Source organism: Lagenorhynchus albirostris, chromosome 1, assembly GCF_949774975.1.
Source record: "Lagenorhynchus albirostris chromosome 1, mLagAlb1.1, whole genome shotgun sequence".
Classification (NCBI taxonomy): Eukaryota; Metazoa; Chordata; class Mammalia; order Artiodactyla; family Delphinidae; genus Lagenorhynchus; species Lagenorhynchus albirostris.
In genome coordinates, this window is record NC_083095.1 from 94,325,636 (window position 1) to 94,343,145 (window position 17,510).

Below are 17,510 nucleotides of genomic sequence, written 5' to 3' on the forward strand. Positions count from 1 at the left end.
TATGCCTCTTGAAATTTTCTTCTTGAAAGGTTGCCCTGCTTTGAAGTTTTTGGTTGCTTTTCGACCCCAGAAATTTTTTGAGGGCCGGTGTCATTTACAAGCCTGCAATTGAGGTGAATTTTAACTGGCCATTAGCACTGGGTTTAAAAGTGCTGTTGCAGGAAGGCCAAAATGCTACAGGATTTCTCCATTATCAAATCTGGATACTAGGTCAACAGAGCCTTCCTGGAAGCTGTGTTCCAAGCTTGTAAGATAGAATGGAATGAGCCAGGAAGAACCCCCATAATTTTATGCCTCATTACTTCTTGTTCGTTTCTTTAATTTTTTATCACAGGAGATTTGATTATAATTTTTTTTTGTTCTAGATGTGCAAGATGCATTTGTTTTACACCTATACATATATCTATTCATCTTGGGATCCATTTGCCATGTAGGTTATGACACAGTGTTGAGTAGTCTTCTCTTGGAATTCCGTAGGTCTTCGGTGACCATATATTTCACATGTGTTTGTATGTCTCTCTTAACCCCAATATCATAATATATCTTAGGATCTTCACAACTTTCAAATTGGTTAACCATAAGTTTGTTTAATAAATATGTGATTGCCTTTCTCTGTGGAAATATCTTCATTCGTATCAATTTTTAAATAGCACCTAAAATTGATATTATAGCATATGTGCCTTCTGACTTACTTCAAGTTGTGTGATTACCTCCAGACTCATCTATAGTTCTGCAAACTGCATTGTTTCTTTTTTTTCCTGTGGCTAATATTCCATGTGTACCCATGCCAGTTATTCTGTCCATTCGTCCCTTGATGGACTTTTTAGTTTTTTCTATATCTTGGTTATTGTAATACTGCTGCAGTGCAGTGGTGCCTGCCTGTGTCTTTATGTTTCTGTCTTGTTATGTTATTGGCCAGGGAGTGGGCCTGTGGGATCATACAGTATCCCAGTGTTTACCTTGTAAAGGCAGCTCCATTCTGTTTTCATTAGTGGCACTTACCATTTTACAAGCCACTTAAAGTTGAGGGTATGCATTTCTCCACAACCCATTCAGGATTTATTGTTTGTATTTTATTGCTGAAGGTCATTCTGACCGCTGTGATCTGATACATTTTGTGGTTGGATCTGCATAAGCCTAATAATTTGTTATATTGAGCTTATAGACATGTCCCTTTTTTTTTTAAGAGTGAGTATAGCTTACGTATTCAAATGGCTTCTTGAAGTACGTGCCATATTTTGAAATTTTTTGACCATTATCTCCCTCAACCCATTTTGTTGACAGGTGTCATTTATAGCCCTGCAGTCCTTGTGGATATGAAGTGACCTGTAGCAAAGGTTTTAAAGCCTCTGTTGTGGCAAAAGGCCACCAGGCGGCAGCATTTCTACATTCCCCACTCTGTTTACTGGGGACACAGTACCTCCCAGGAAGTAGTGTTCCTTGGTTGTAAAATAGAGTGGATTGTGCCCGGATACACCCTGAAAGCTTATGTCTCCTTATTTATGGTTGTTTTTTATATTTAATTTACATTTTTTAAAGGAGTAATATTTCTTTGTGTACATGGACCACTTCTTCTTTGTGGATTCATCTCTTAATGGACATTTTGGTGGTTCCAAGCCTTGGCTAGGGTAAATAGTGCTGCAGGATTTACCCTAGGATAAATCCTAGGGTAGGATTGTCAGCCTGTGTCTTTTTGATTCTGGTCTGCTCAGGTGATAGGGCCAGTAGTGGGCCTACCAGATCATATGGTAGCTCAATTTTTACCTTTAAATGCACTTCCTCCCTGTTCTCACTACTGGCTGTTACCAGTTGACATCCCACCAGAAGCTAGAGGGTACACCGTTCTCTAAAACCCCTTGAGCACTTATTGGTTAGAGATTTTTGCTTATGATCATTCTGACTGTTGTCAGGTAAAAGTTTTTGTAGATTGGATTTGCATGTCTTTATTAATTCCTGATGTTGAGCTTTTTCCATGGCCTTTATTGTTAAACCAAAAAAAAAAGAAAGAAAAGAAAAAATGTAAGTTAAATATGCCTCTTGAAATTGTCTTCTTGAAAGGTTGCCCTCTTTTGAACTTTTTCGTCGATATTCGAAACCAGGGTTGTTTTTGAGGGCAGGTGTCATTTACAATGCTGCAATTCTTGTGAATATTAAGTGAGCCTTAGCAGTGTGTTTAAAGCTGCTTTTTCAGGAAACGGTCACAAGGCTGTGGCATTTATCCATTCCCACATCTGGTTACTATGGCAAAAGAGTCTTCCTGGGTGTAATGTTCCAACTTGTAAATTAGAATGGAATGTGCCACAAAAACCGCTGTATGTTTTAGTCTCATTACTTCTTGTTGGTTTTCTTAATTTAATTATTGTTATCACAGCAAATTTGATTACAATGTTTTGCCTGTTCTAGGTGTGCAAGATGTGGTTCTTTTACACATATACATATATCGATTCATCTTCGGATCCATTTCCCATGTGGGTTATGACACAATGTTGAGTAGTCTTCTCTTGGTATTCCATAGGTCTCTGGTGCTTATATACTTCACATGTGTTGGTATATTTCTGTTTACTCCAATATCCTAATTTATCCAATCATCACACCTTTGCATTTGGTTCACCATACGTTTGTTGATTGAATCTTTGATTTCCTCTTTCTCTGTGGAAAAATCTTCATTGGTATCCATTTTTAGGTAACACCAATAAGTGATATCATAGGATATGTGTCCTTTGCTCTCTGACTTACTTCAAGTTGTGATTACCTCTAGACTCGTCTATGGTGCTGCAAACAGCATTGTTCCATTTTTTTCCTCGTGAATATTCCACCTGTACATGTACCAGTTCTTCTTTTCCATTCATCTGTTGATGGACTTTTTGGTAGCTTCCCTCTCTTGGCTATTGTAAAAGTGCTGCAGTGCAGTTTTGCCTGCCTGTGTCTTTCTAATTCTGTCTTCTTAGGTCATAGTCCCAGGAGCGGGCCTGCTGAATCACATGGTAGCTCAATGTGTGCCTTTTAAAAGCACCTCCATTCTGTATTCATTAGTGGCTCTTACCAGTTTAGTCCCACTTAGAGCTGAGGGTACACATTTCTCCACAGCCCTTTCAGCATTTATTGTTTGCAGAAGTTTTGCTGATGGTCATTCTCACCGGTGTGAGCTGATATGTGTTTGGAGATTGGATTTGCATGTCTTTAATAATTCCTAATGATGAGCATTTTCCCTTTTTGTTGTTGTTAAAAAAAAAGTGCGAGTAAAATATAGCTGTTGAAATTGTCTTCTTAAAACCTTGCCCTCTTTTGAATTGTTTGGTCGATTATCGACCCCAGGATTTTTTTTGAGGGCGCCTGTTTTTTACAGGCTTGCAATTGTTGTTAATATTTAGTGACCTGTAGCACTGGGTTGAAAACTGCTGTTGTGGGAAACGGCCACATGGTGGCAGCGTTTCTTCATTCCCAAATCTGCTTACTAGGGCAGCAGTGCTTTCCTGGAAGTCGTGTTTCTAGGTTGTCAATTAGAATGGAATGTGCAAGGAAAAAAACCCATAAATTTATGTCTCAGTACATCTTCTTTGTTGTTTTAATTTAATTTTTTAAATCAGGGTAATGTTTAGAATATTATTTATCTAGGTGTACACAATATGGTTTATTTGAACATTATATATATCTTTATGTACAGATCCTCTTCCCATATAAATTAATACAGAGTGTTCAGAACCTTCCTGGAAGTAGGTTTCCTAAGTTGTAAAGAAGAATGGAATGTGCCAGGAAAAACCCCATAAGTTTATGTCTTTTTACTTCTTGTTCATTTTTTTAATTTGATTTTTATTTTTTAAAATAACAAATCTGTTTACAATGTTTCATTTGTTGTAGTTGTGAAAGCTGTGGTTCTTTGATACATATACATATATCTATTCATCTTCGGATCCATTTCCTCTGTGGGTCATGGCACAATGTTGAGTAGTCTTCACTTGGAATTCCACAGGTCTTTGGCAATTATATATTTCACATGTGTTCGTATATCTCTGTTAATCCCAATATTCTAGTGTATACAATCCTCACACCTTTCCATTCAGTTAACCATGTTTCTTTAATGAATCTGTGGTTGCCTATCTTTGTGGAAATATCTTCACGGGTATCGGTTTTCAGGTAACACCTATAAGTGAAACCATAGGATATGTATCTTTTGCCTTCTGAGTTACTTCAAGTTGTGTGATTACCTGTAGACTCATCTATGGTGCTGCAACCAACGTTGTTTCAGTTTTTTCCTTGGCTAATATTCCATCTGTACATGTACCAGTTCTTCTTTGGCCAATTCATCTTTTGAAGGACTTTTTGTTTGTTTTCATTTCTTGTCTATTGTAATACTGCTACAGTGCACGATTGCCTGCCAGTGTCATTCAATTCTGTCTTCCTAGATCATAGGCCTAGGATGGGCCCACTGAATCATATGGTAGCTCAAAGTTTACCTTTTAAATGCACCTTTTTCTGTTTCATTAGTGGCTGTTTCCAGTTTACGTCCCACTTAAATTTGAGAGTATGCATTTCTCCACAACCACTTCGGCATTTATTGTTTGTAGATTTTTGCTGATGGTCCTTCTCACTGGAGTGAGCTGATACCTTTTTGTTGTTGAATTTGCATGCGTCTAATAAATCCTTATATTGAGATATTAGCCATATGCTTTTTTTTAAAGAGTGAGCAAAACTTACATATTCAAATTGTTTTCGTGTAGTATGCGCCACATTTTGAATATTTTTCGTTATTACCTCCCTCAAGATATTTAGATGGCAGGTTTCATTTACCACCCTGCAGTGATTGTGAATATGAAGTGAGCATTAGCACAGCTTTTAAAGCTGCTATTGTGGGTAACAGCCACAGGGTGGTAGCATTTCTACATTACACACTCTGGTACTAGGGAAACAGAATCTTCCTGAAAGTTGTGTTCCTTGATTTTACATTATAGTGGAATGTGCCCGGATAAACCTCCAAAGCTTATGTCTCCTTCCTTATGTTTGTTTTTTAAATTTAATTTATATTTTTTCTCGGAGTAATATTCCATTGTGTATATGGACCACTTCTTTGTGCACTCATCTGTTGATGGACATTTTGGTTGCTTCCAAGTCTTGGCTGTGGTAAATATTGCTGCAAAGCGGGATTGCCAGCCTGTGTCTTTTTGATTCTCGTCTTCTCAGGTGATAGGCCCGGCAGTGAGCCTGCTGGATTGAATTGTAGCTCAATTTTTACCTTGTAAAGGCTCCTCCATTCTGTTTTTATTAATGGCTCTTACAAGTTTACATCCCATTTAGAGCTGAGGGTATGCAATTCTCCACAACCCCTTCGGCATTTATTGTTTGCAGAATTTTTGCTGATGGTCATTCGGATACGTTTTTGTAGACTGGATTTGCATGTCTTTAATAATTCCTAATGTTGAGCACTTTGCCACGCCTTTTTTGTTGTTGTTTAAAAAAAAGAAAAAAAGTGGAGGAAAATACACCTTTTGAAATTGTTGTGTTGAAATGTCCTGTTTTCAATTTCTTGGTCAATTTTCGATCCCAGGATTTTTTTTTTGATGGCTGGTGTCATTTACAGGTCTGCAATTATTGTGAATATTAAGTAACCATTATCCCTGAGTTTACAGCTGCTGTTGCGGGATATGGTCACAAGGCTGCAGCATTTCTCCATGCTCAAATCTGGTTACTAGGGCAACAGAGCCTTCCTGGAAGTCCTGTTCCTAGGTTGTAAATTAGAATGGAATGTGCCAGGAAAACCCCCATAAGTTTGTCTCATTACGTCTTGTCTGTTTTTTAAAATTAAATTTTTATTTTTTATCACAGCAAATTTTATTACAATGTTTTGTTTGTTCTAGGTGTGCAAGATGTGGTTATTTTACACATATACATATATCTATTTATCTTCGGATCCCTACCCAATGTAGGTTATGACACTGTTGAGTAGTCTTCTCTTGGTATTCCGTAGGTCTTTGGTGATTATATATGTCACATGTGTTTGTATATTTCTGTTAATCCCAATATCCTTATTTTTCCAATCCTCACACACCTTTCCATTTGGTTATCCTTGAGATTGTTGAGTGAATCTGTGATTGTCTTTCTCTGTGCAAATATCTTCAGTGGTATAAGTTTTTAGGTAATACCTGTAAGTGATTTCATACGATATGTGTCTTTCGTTTTCTGAGTTATTTCAAGTTGTGTGAATACCTCTAAATTCATCTATGGTGCTGCAAATGGCATTGTTTCATTTTTTTCCTTGGCAAATATATCATCTCTACATGTACCAGTTTTTCTTTGTCCATTCATTTGTTGATGGACATTTTGGTTGCTTCCATGTCTTGGCTATTGTGAGTATTGCTGCAGTGCACCTTTGCCGGCCTGCGTCTTCTTGATTCTGGTCTTCTCAGGTGAAAGGCCCAGCCGTGGGCCTGCTGGATCGAATTGTAGCTCAATTTTTACTTTTCAATGTAGCTTCTTTGTGTTCTCATTATTGGCTGTTACCACTTTACATCTCACCCACAGCTAGAGAGTACAGAGTTCTCTAAAACCCCTTCAGCATTTAGTGTTTGTAGACATATTGCTGATGGGCATTCAACTGCTTTGTGTTGAAACCTCTTTGTAGATTAGATTTGCATGAGTGTAATAATTCCTGATGTTGAGCTTTTATCAGAATGATCACCAGCAAGAAAGTCTACAAACAATAAATGCTGAAGGGGTTTTAGAGAACTGCGTACCCTCTAGCTGCTGGGGCGATGTAAACTGGTAATGGCCGAAGGTGAAAACAGAATGGAGGTGCATTTAAAGGTAAAAACTCAGCTACCATATGATCTGGTAGGCCCAAGGCTTGGCCTGTCACCAGAGAAGACCAGAATCCAAAAGACAAGGGCTGGTAATCTTGCACTGCAGCAATATTTACAGTAGCCAAGACTTGGAAAAAATGAAAATACCCATCAACAGATGAATGCACAAAGAAGAGGAAGTCCACGTACACAGTGGAATATTAGCCTTCGAAAACAATGAAACACTGCTCTTTGTAGCACCATAGATGAGCCTTGAAGTAATCAGAGAATGTGAGGTAAGTTGGAAAGCAAAAGACAAATATCCTATGATATCACCTATAAGTGTTATGTAACAACTGACACAATTGAACTTATTTCCACAGAGAAAGACACTCACAGACTTAGAAAACAAACTATGGCTATCTAAAAGGAATGGTGGGAGGAATGGAAAAATTAAGATTAGGGTTACCATACGTATACAAATACCTATACGTATACAAATACCTATCAAATACATATATCAAAAAGACCGACCATATACCAAGGGAGGTCTACTGAACACTTTGTAATAATTTATATGGGAAGAGGATCTGTACATGAATATATAGATATAATGTACAAATAAACCAGATTTTGTACACCTACAACAAACAGTATTCTAATCATTACCCCGATTTAAAGAATTAAAACATCGAACAAGAAGTAATGGACATAAACTTACGGGGGTTTTCCTGGCACATTCCATTCTAATTTACAACCTAGGAACACGACTTCCAGGAAGGCTCTGCTGTCCTATTAACCGTATCTGGGAATGGAGAAATGCTGCCGCCTTGTGGCCATTTCCCACAGCAGCAGCTTTAAACCCAGAGCTAATGGTCACTTAATATTCACAATAATTTCAGGGCTGTAAATGACATTTGCCCTGAAAAAGCATCCTGCGGTAGGGAATGGCCAAAAATTCAAAACACGCAAACGTTTTCAAGAAAACAATTGAAAGAGGTAAGTTTTATTCACTCTTTTATTTAGGGGAATAAAAGGACAGGGATAAAAGCTCAATATCAGGAGTTATTGGTCGCATGCAAATCCAAACTACAAAAAGTTATTACCACCCAACATTCAAAGTGCCATCAGTAAAATGTCTACAAACAATGACTGCTGAAGGGGTTGTGGAGAAATGCATACCCACTATGCTGTTGGTTGCATGTAAACTGGTAACAGCTAATAATGAGAACAGAATAGAGCTGTGTTTAAAATGTAAAAATTGAGCTACCATATGATCCGGCTGATCCAGTAATGGGCCTATAACCTAAAAAGACCAGAATCGGAAAGACACAGGCAGGCAAACATGCACTGCAACAATATTTACAATAGCCAAGACATGCAAGCAAACAAAATGTCCATCAACAGATAAATGGACCAAGCAGCAATGGTACATGTATCTAATGGATTATTAACCTCGGAAAAAATGAAACAGTGCCGTTTTCATGGCCACACATGAGCCTAGAAATAATCATATTATGTGAAATAAGTCGAAAGGGAAAAATAAATACCGTATTATATCATTTATACATGTTATCCTAATATTGTTACCAATGAACATATTTCCACAGAAAAAGACACTCACAGACTTATAAAACCAACTAATGGTTAACCAAAATGAAAGGTGGGAGGAATGGATTAATTAAGATTATGGGCTTAACATACATATACTCATGTATGTTATATGTATACAAACATATAAAATATAAAAATTATATAATCACTAATACATATAAAGTATATAATCACCAAACACCTACCAATTACCAAGGGAGGTCTACTCAACACTCTGTAATAACCTACATGGGAACAGGATCAGAAGATGAACAGCTATATATATATGAATAATTGACCAGATTCTATACACCCAGATAATCATAACACTCTAATTAAATAAACTCCGATAATCTTTGGGGGTTTGTCCGGGCACATTCCACTCTAATTTACAACCAAGGAACAAGACTTCCAGGAGGGTTCTGTATCCCTAGTGACCAGAGTGGGGAATGTAGAAATGCTGCTGCCCTGTGGCCGTTACCCGCAACAGCAGCTTTAAAACCTGTGCTAATGATCAGTTCATATTCACAAGGAATGCAGGGCTGCAAATGACACCTGCCCTCAAAATGTCTTGAGGGAGGTAATGGCCTAAAATATTCAAAATATGACACATACTTCCAGAAAACTATTTGAATAGGTAAGATGTACTCACTCTTTAAAAAAAAACGACATGGCTAATATCTCAATATAAGGAATTATTAGACGCATGGAAATCCAACTACATAAAGGTATCAGCTCACACCAGTCAGAATGACCATCAGCAAAAAAACCTGCAAACAATTAAATGCCGAAAGGGCTGTGGAGAAATGCATACCCTCAACCTAAATTGGGACGTAAAGTGGTAAGAGCCACTAATGAAAACAGAATGGAGGTGTCTTTAAAGGTAACACTGAGCTACGATATGATCCAGCAGGCCCACTCCTGGGCCTATAACTTAAGAAGACAGAATTGGAAAGACACAAAACTGACTGCAGCAGTATTCCAATAGCCAAGACATGGAAGCAACCAAAAAGTCCATCAACAGATTAGTGGACAAAGAAGAACTGGTACATGTACAGATGGAATATTAGCCAAGGAAAAATATGAAACAATGCCATTTGAAGCACCGTAGATGAGTCTAGAGATAATCACACACAACTTGAAGTAAGACAGAGAGCCAAAGACATATATCCTGTGATATCACTTATATCTGTTACCTAAAAATTGATACCAATGAAGATATTTCCACAGTGAAAGGCAATCAGAGATTCATTAAACAAACTTATGGTTAACCAAATTGAAAGGTGTGAGGATTGGATAAATTAGGATATTGTGGTTAACAGAGATATACAAACACATGATAAATATATAATCAGCAAAGACCTAGGGAATACCAAGAGAAGACTACTCAACATTGTGTCATCACCTACATGAGAAATGGATCCTAAGATGAATAGATATATGTATATGTGTAAAAGAACCGCATCTTGGACACCTAGAACAAATAAAATATTGTAATCAAATTTGCTGTGATAAAAAATAGAAATTAAATTTAGAAAAACGAACAAGTAATGACAAATCAACTTATGGGGGTTTTTCCTGGCACATTCCATTCTAATTTACAACCTAGGAACACGACTTCCAGAAAGGCTCTGCTGCCTTAGTAACCAGATTTGGGAATGGAGAAATGCTGCAGCCTTGTCTCCGTTTCCTGCAACAACAGCTTTAAATCCAGTGCTAATGGTCACTTAATATTCACAATTGTTACAGGCCTGCAAATGACACCTACCCCGAAAAAATTAATCCTGGGGTTGAAAATCGACCACAAAATTCAAAAGAAGGCTACCTTTGTAAAAGACAATTACAAGAGGCATATTTTACTCACATTTTTTCTTTTCTTTTCTTTTTTTAACAATAAAAGGGCATGGAAAAATGCTCAACATCAGCAATTAATAAACCATGCAAATTCAGCCTACAAAAACGTTCACCTCACAATAGTCAGAATGATCATCAGCAAGAGTCCACAAACAATACATGTTGAAGCGGTTTTAGAGAACTGTGGACACTCTAGCAGCTGGTGGGATGTAAACTGGTAACAGCCAGTAGTGAGAACAGAAAGGAGATGATTTAAAGGTAAAAGTTAAGCTACCATATGATCTGGTAGGACCACTGATGGGCCTATCACCTCAGTAGACCAGAATCCAAAAGACACAGGCTGGGGGAACGGGGACTGTTGAGGGTCCAGGTTAGGGTACGACAGAGGTTTAGGGTTAGAGTACGTGTTAGGGGACGGGTTAGGATTGGGGACGGGTTAGTGTAAGGCTTCGGGTAAGGGTTAAGCTTAGGAACGGGGACTGTTGAGGGTCCAGGTTAGGGTTCGACAGAGGTTTAGGGTTAGAGTACGTGTTGGGGGACGGGTGAGGCTTAGGAATGGGGACTGTTGAGGGTCCAGGTTAGGATACAACAGAGGTTAGGGTTAGAGTACGTGTTAGGGGACGGGTTAGGATTGGGGATGGGTTAGGCTTAGGAACGAGGACTGTTGAGGGTCCAGGTTAGGGTTCGACAGAGGTTTAGGGTTAGAGTACATGTTAGGGGACGGGTTAGGATGGGGACGGGTTAGTGTAAGGCTCCGGGTAAGGGTTAGGCTTATGAATGGGGACTGCTGAGGGTCCAGTTTAGGGTACGACAGAGGTTTAGGGTTACAGTACGTGTTAGGGGACGGGTTAGGCTTAGGAACGGGGACTGTTGAGGGTCCAGGGTAGGGTACGACAGAGGTTTAGGGTTAGAGTACGTGTTAGGGGACGGGTTAGGATTGCGGACGGGTTAGGCTTAGGAACGGGGACTGTGGAGGGTCCACGTTACGGTATGACAGAGGTTTAGGGTTAGAGTACGAGTAAGGGGATGGGTTAGGATTGGGGACGGGTTAATGTAAGGCTGCGGTTAAGGGTTCGGCTTAGGAACGGGGACTGTTGAGGGTCCAGGTAAGGGTACGACAGAGGTTTAGGGTTAGAGTATGTGTTAGGGGACGGGTTAGGATTGGGGACGTGATAGTGCAAGGCTTCATGTAAGGGTTAGGCTTAGGAACGGACACTATTTAGGGTCCAGGTTAGGGTACGAGTGAGGTTTAGCATTAGAGTACTTGTTAGGGGATGGGTTAGGATTGGGGATGGGATAGGCTTAGGAACGGGGACTGTTGAGTGTCCAGGTAGGGTACGACGGAAGTTTAGGGTTAGAGTACACGTTAGGGGACGGGTTAAGATAGCGGACCGGTTAGTGTAAGGCTTCGAGTAAGGGATAGACTTAGGACGGGGACTATTGAGGGTCCTGGTTAGGGTACGACAGAGGTTTAGGGTTAGAATACGTGTTAGGGGACAGGATAGGCTCAGGAAAGGACTGTTGAGGGTCCAGGTTAGGGTACGACAGAGGTTTAGTATTAAGGTACGTGTTAGGGGACGGGTTAAGATAGAGGATGGGTTAGGCTTAGGAATGGGGACTGCTGAGGGTCCAGGATAGGGTACGACAGCGTTTTAGGATTAGAGTACGTGTTAGGGGACGGGTTAGGATTGGGGACAGGTCAGGCTTAGGAACAGGGACTGTTGAGGGTCCAGGTTAGGGTACGACAGAGGTTTAGTGTTAGAGTATGTGTTAGGGGATGGGCTAGGATTGGGGACGGATTAGTGTAAGGCTTCGGGTAAGGGTTAGGCTTAGGAATGGGGACTGTTGAGGGTCCAGGTAATGGTACGAAAGAGGTGTAGGTTTAGAGTACGTTTTAGGGGATGGATTAGGCTTAAGAACAGGGACTGTTGAGGGTCCAGGTTAGGGTAGGACAGATGTTTAGGGTTAGAGTACATGTTAGAGGACGGGTTAGGATTGTGGACGGGTTAGTGTAAGGCTTCGGGTAAGAGTTAGGCTTAGGAACGTGGACTGTTGAGGGTCCAGGTTAGGGAACAACAGACGTTTAGTGTTAAAGTACGTGTTAGGGGACGGGTTAGGATTGGGGACGGGTTAGGCTTAGGAACGGGGAATGTTGAGGATCCAGGTTAGGGTACGACAAAGGTTTAGGGTTAGAGTACGTGTTAGGGGATGGGTTAGGATTGGGGACGGGTTAGTGTAAGGCTTCGGGTAAGGGTTAGGCTTAGGAACATGGACTGTTGAGGGTCCAGGTTAGGGAACGACAGACGTTTAGTGTTAGAGTACGTGTTAGGGGACGGGTTAGGATTGGGGACGGGTTAGGCTTAGGAACGGGGACTGTTGAGGGTCCAGGTTAGGGTACGACAAAGGTTTAGGGTTAGAGTACGTGTTAGGCAACCGGTTAGGATTGGGGACGGGTTAGGCTTAGGAACGGGGACTGTTGAGTGTCCAGGATAGGGTACGACAGAGGTTTAGGGTTAGAGTACGTGTTAGGGGACCGGTTAGGATTGGGGACAGGTTAGTGTAAGGCTTCGTGTAAGGGTAAGGCTTAGGAACGTGGACTGTTGAGGGTCCAGTTTAGGGTACGACAGTGGTTTAGGGCTAGAGTACGTGTTTGGGGACGGGTTAGGATAGGGGATGGATTACGCTTCGGAATGGGACTGTTGAGTGTCCAGGTTAGGGTACGACTGAGGTTTAGGGTTAGAGTACGTGTTAGGGGATGGGTTAGAATTGGGGACGGATTAGTGTAAGGCTTCATGTAAGGGTTAGGCTTAGGAACGGGGACTGTTGAGGGTCCAGGTTTGGGTATGATATTGGTTTATGCTTAAAGTACGTGTTAGGGGACGGGTTAGGATTGGGGACAGGTTAGGCTTAGGAACGGGGACTGTTGAGTTTCCAGGTTAGGGTACGACAGAGGTTTAGGTTTAGAGTACGTTTTAGGGGATGGGTTAGGATTGGGACGGGTTAGGCTTCGGAACGTGGACTGTTGAGGGTCCAGGATAGGGTACGACAGAGGTTTAGGGTTAGAGTACGTGTTAGGGGACGGGTTAGGATTGGGGACGGGTTAGTGTAAGGCTTCGGGTAAGTGTTAGGCTTAGGAACGGGGACTTTTGACGGTCCAGGTTAGGGTACGACTGAGGTTTATGGTTAGAGTACGTGTTAGGGGATGGGTTAGGATTGGTGATGGGTCAGGCTTGGGAACGGGGCTAGTTGAGGGTCCAGGTTAGGGTACGACCGAGTTTTAGTGTTAGAGTACGTGTTAGGGGACGGGTTTGGATTGGGGACGGATTAGTGTAAGGCTTTGGGTAAGGGTTAAGCTTAGGAATGGAAACTGTTTAGGGTCCAGGTTAGGGTATGACATAGGTTTAGGGTTAGAGTACATGTTGGGGGACGGGTTAGGATTGGGGATGGGTTAGGCTTAGGAACGGGGACTGTTGAGTGTCCAGGTTAGGGTACGAGAGAGGTTTAGAGTTAGACTACGTGTTAGAGGATGGGTTAGGATTGGGGACGGATTAGGCTTAGGAACGGAGACTGTTGCGGGTGCAGGTTAGGATATGACAGATGTTTAGGGTTAGAGTACGTGTTAAGGGATGGGTTAGCATTGGGTACGGGTTAGTGTAAGGCTTCGAGTAAGGGTTAGGCTTAGGAACGGGGACTGTTGAGGATCCAGATTAGGGTACGACAGAGGTTTAGGTTTAGAGTACGTGTTAGGGGACGGGTTAGGATTGGGACGGTTTAGCCTTCAGAACGGGGACTGTTGAGGGACCAGGATAGGGTATGACAGAGGTTTAGAGTTAGAGTACGTGTTAGAGGATGGGTTAGGATTGGGGATGGGTTAGGATTGGGCACGGGTTAGGCTTAAGAACGGGGACTGTTGAGGGTCCAGGTTAGGGTACGACAGGTGTTTAGGGTTAGAGTATGTGTTAAGGGATGGGTTAGCATTGGGTATGGGTTAGTGTAAGGCTTCGGGTAAGGGTTAGGCTTAGGAACGGGGACTGTTGAGGGTCCAGCTTAGGGTACGACAGAGGTTTAGGGTTAGAGTACGTGTTAGGGGACAGGTTAGGTTTGGGGACGGATTAGTGTAAGGCTTCGGGTAAGGGTTAGGCTTAGGAATGGAAACTGTTGGGGGTCCAGGTTAGGGTACAACAGAGGTTTAGGGTTAGAGTACGTGTTAGGGGACGGGATAGGATTGGGGACGGGTTAGTGTAAGGCTTTGGTAAGGGTTAGGCTTAGGAACGGGGACTGTTGAGGGTCCAGGTTAGGGTACGACAGAGGTTTAGGGTTAGAGTACGTGTTAGGGGACGGGTTAGGATTGGGGACTGCTTAGTGTAAGGCTTCAGGTAAGGGTTAGGCTTAAGAATGGGGAGTGTTGAGGGTCCAGGTTAGGGTACGACAGAGGTTTAGGTTTATAGTTCATGTTAGGTGATGGGTTAGGCTTAGGAACGAGGACTGTTGAGTGTCCAGGTTAGGGTACGACAGAGGTTTATGGTTAGAGTACGTATTAGGGGATGGGTTAGGATTGGAGACAGGTTAGGCTTAGGAACGGGGATTTTAGAGGGTCATGTTTAGGGTACGACAGAGGTTTAGGTTTAGAGTACGTGTTAGGGGATGGGTTAGGCTTAGGAACGGGGACTCTTGAGGGTCCAGGTTAGGGTACGACAGAGGTTTATGGTTAGAGTACGTGTTAGGGGACAGGTTAGGATTGGGGATGGGTTAGGATTAGGTTCGGGGACTGTTGAGGGCCTAGCTTAGAGTAAGAGGTTTAGGGGTAGAATATGTGTTAGGGGACGGTTTAGAATTGAGGACAGGTTAGGCTTAGGAAAGGGGACTGTTGAGGGTCCAGGTTAGGGTACGACAGAGGTTTAGGGTTAGAGTACGTGTTAGGGGAAGGGTTAGGATTGGGGACGGTTTAGGCTTAGGAACGGAGACTGTTGAGGGTCCAGGTTAGGGTACAACAGAGTTTTAGGGTTAGAGTACGTGTTAGGGGAAGGTTTAGGATTGGGGCGGGTTAGTGCAAGGCTTCGTGTAAGGGTTAGGCTTAGGAACGGACACTGTTGAGGGTCCAGGTTTGGGTACGAGAGAGATTTAGGGTTAGAGTAGTTGTTAGGGGACGGGTTAGGATTGGGGACGGATTAGGCTTAGGAATGGAGACTCTTGAGTGTCCAGGTTAGGGTACGACAGAGGTTTAGGTTTAGAGTACGTGTTAGGGGATGGGTTAGGATTGGGGACGGGTTAGGCTTCAGAACGGGGACTGTTGAGTGTCCAGGTTAGGGTACGTAAGAGGTTTAGTGTTAGAGTATGTGTTAGGGAACGGGTTAGGAGTGGGGACGGGTTAGTGTAAGGCTTCGGGTAAGGGTTAGGCTTAGGAACGTGGACTGTTGAGGGTCTAGGTTAGGGTACGACAGAGGTTTAGGGTTCGAGTACTTGTTAGGGGATGGGTTAGAATTGGGGACGGGTTGGCTTAGGATCGGGGACTGTTGATGGTCCAGGTTAGTGTATGACAGAGGTTTAGTGTTAGAGTACGTGTTACGGGACAGGTTAGGATTGGGGACGGTTTAGTGTAAGGCTTCAGGTAAGGGTTAGACTTAGGAACGGGGATTGTTGAGGGTCTAAGTTAGGATCCGACAAAGGTTTAGTGATAGAGTACGTGTTACGGACGGGTTACGCTTAGGAATGGGGACTGTTGAGGGTCCAGGTTAGGGTATGACAGAAGTTTAGGGTTAGAGTACATGTTAGGAGACGGGTTAGGATTGGGGACGGGTTAGTGTAAAGCTTTGGGTAAAGGTTATGCTTAGGAACGGGGACTGTTGAAGGTCCAGGTTAGGGTACAACAGAGGTTTAGGGTTAGAGTACGTGTTAGGGTCCAGGATAGGCTCAGGAATGAGGACTGTTGAGGGTCTAGGTTACAGTACGACAGAGGTTTAGGGTTAGAGTATGTGTTAGGGGACGGGTTAGGATTGGGGATGGAGTAGGCTTAGGAACGGAGACTGTTGCGGGTCCAGGTTAGGATATGACAGATATTTAGGGTTAGAGTACGTGTTAAGGGATGGGTTAGCGTTCGGTACGGGTTAGTGTAAGGCTTCTGGTAAGGGTTAGGCTTAGGAACGGGGACTGTTGCAGGTCCTGGTTAGGCTATGACAGAGGTTTAGGGTTAGAGTACGTGTTACGGGACAGGTTAGGATTGGGGACGGGTTAGGATTAGGATCGGGGACTGTTGAGGGCCTAGCTTAGAGTAAGAGGTTTAGGGGTAGAGTACGTGTTAGGGGAAAAGTTAGGATGGGGGATGGGTTAGGCTTAGGAACGGAGACTGTTGAGGGTCCAGGTTAGGGTACGACAGTGTTTTAGGGTTAGAGTACGTGTTAGGGGAAGGGTTAGGATTGGGGCGGGTTAGTGCAAGGCTTCGTGTAAGGGTTAGGCGTAGGAACGGACACTGTTGAGGGTCCAGGTTTGGGTACGAGAGATTTAGGGTTAGAGTAGTTGTTAGGGGACGGGTTAGGATTGGGGACGGGTTAGGCTTAGGTAGGGGGACTGTTGAGGGTCCAGGTTAGGGTACGACAGAGGTTTAGGTTTAGAGTACGTGTTAGGGGACGGGTTAGGATTGGGGACGGGTTCAGCTTAGGAACGGGGACTGTTGAGGTTCCAGGTTAGTGTACGACAGAGGTTTAGGGTTAGAGTACGTGTTAGGGGACTGGTAAGGATTGGGGATGGGTTAGTGTAAGGCTTCGGGTAAGGGTTAGGCTTAGGAACGGGGACTGTTGAGGGTCCAGGTTAGGGTACGACAGAGGTTCAAGGTTAGAGTACATGTTAGGGAACGGGTTAGGATTGGGGACGTGTTAGGCTTAGGAACGGGGACGGTTGATGGTCCAGGTTAGGGTACGACAGAGGTTTAGTGTTAGAGTTCGTGTTAGGGGACGGGTTAGGATTGGGGACGGGTTAGTGCAAGGCTTTGTGTAAGGGTTAGGCTTAGGAACGGGGACTGTTGACGGTCCAGGTTAGGGTACGACAGAGGTTTAGGGTTAGAGTACATGTTAGGGGTCGGGTTAGAATTGGGGACGGGCTAGGCTTAGGAACGGGGACTGTGGTGGGTCCAGGATAGGGCATGACAGAGGATTAGGGTTAGAGTACGTGTTAGGGGACAGGTTTGGATTGGGGACGGGTTACTGTAAGGCTTCGGGTAAGGGTTAGGATTAGGAACGGGGACTGTTGAGGAACCAGTTTAGGATACGAAGGAGGTTTAGGGTTAGAGTACGTGTT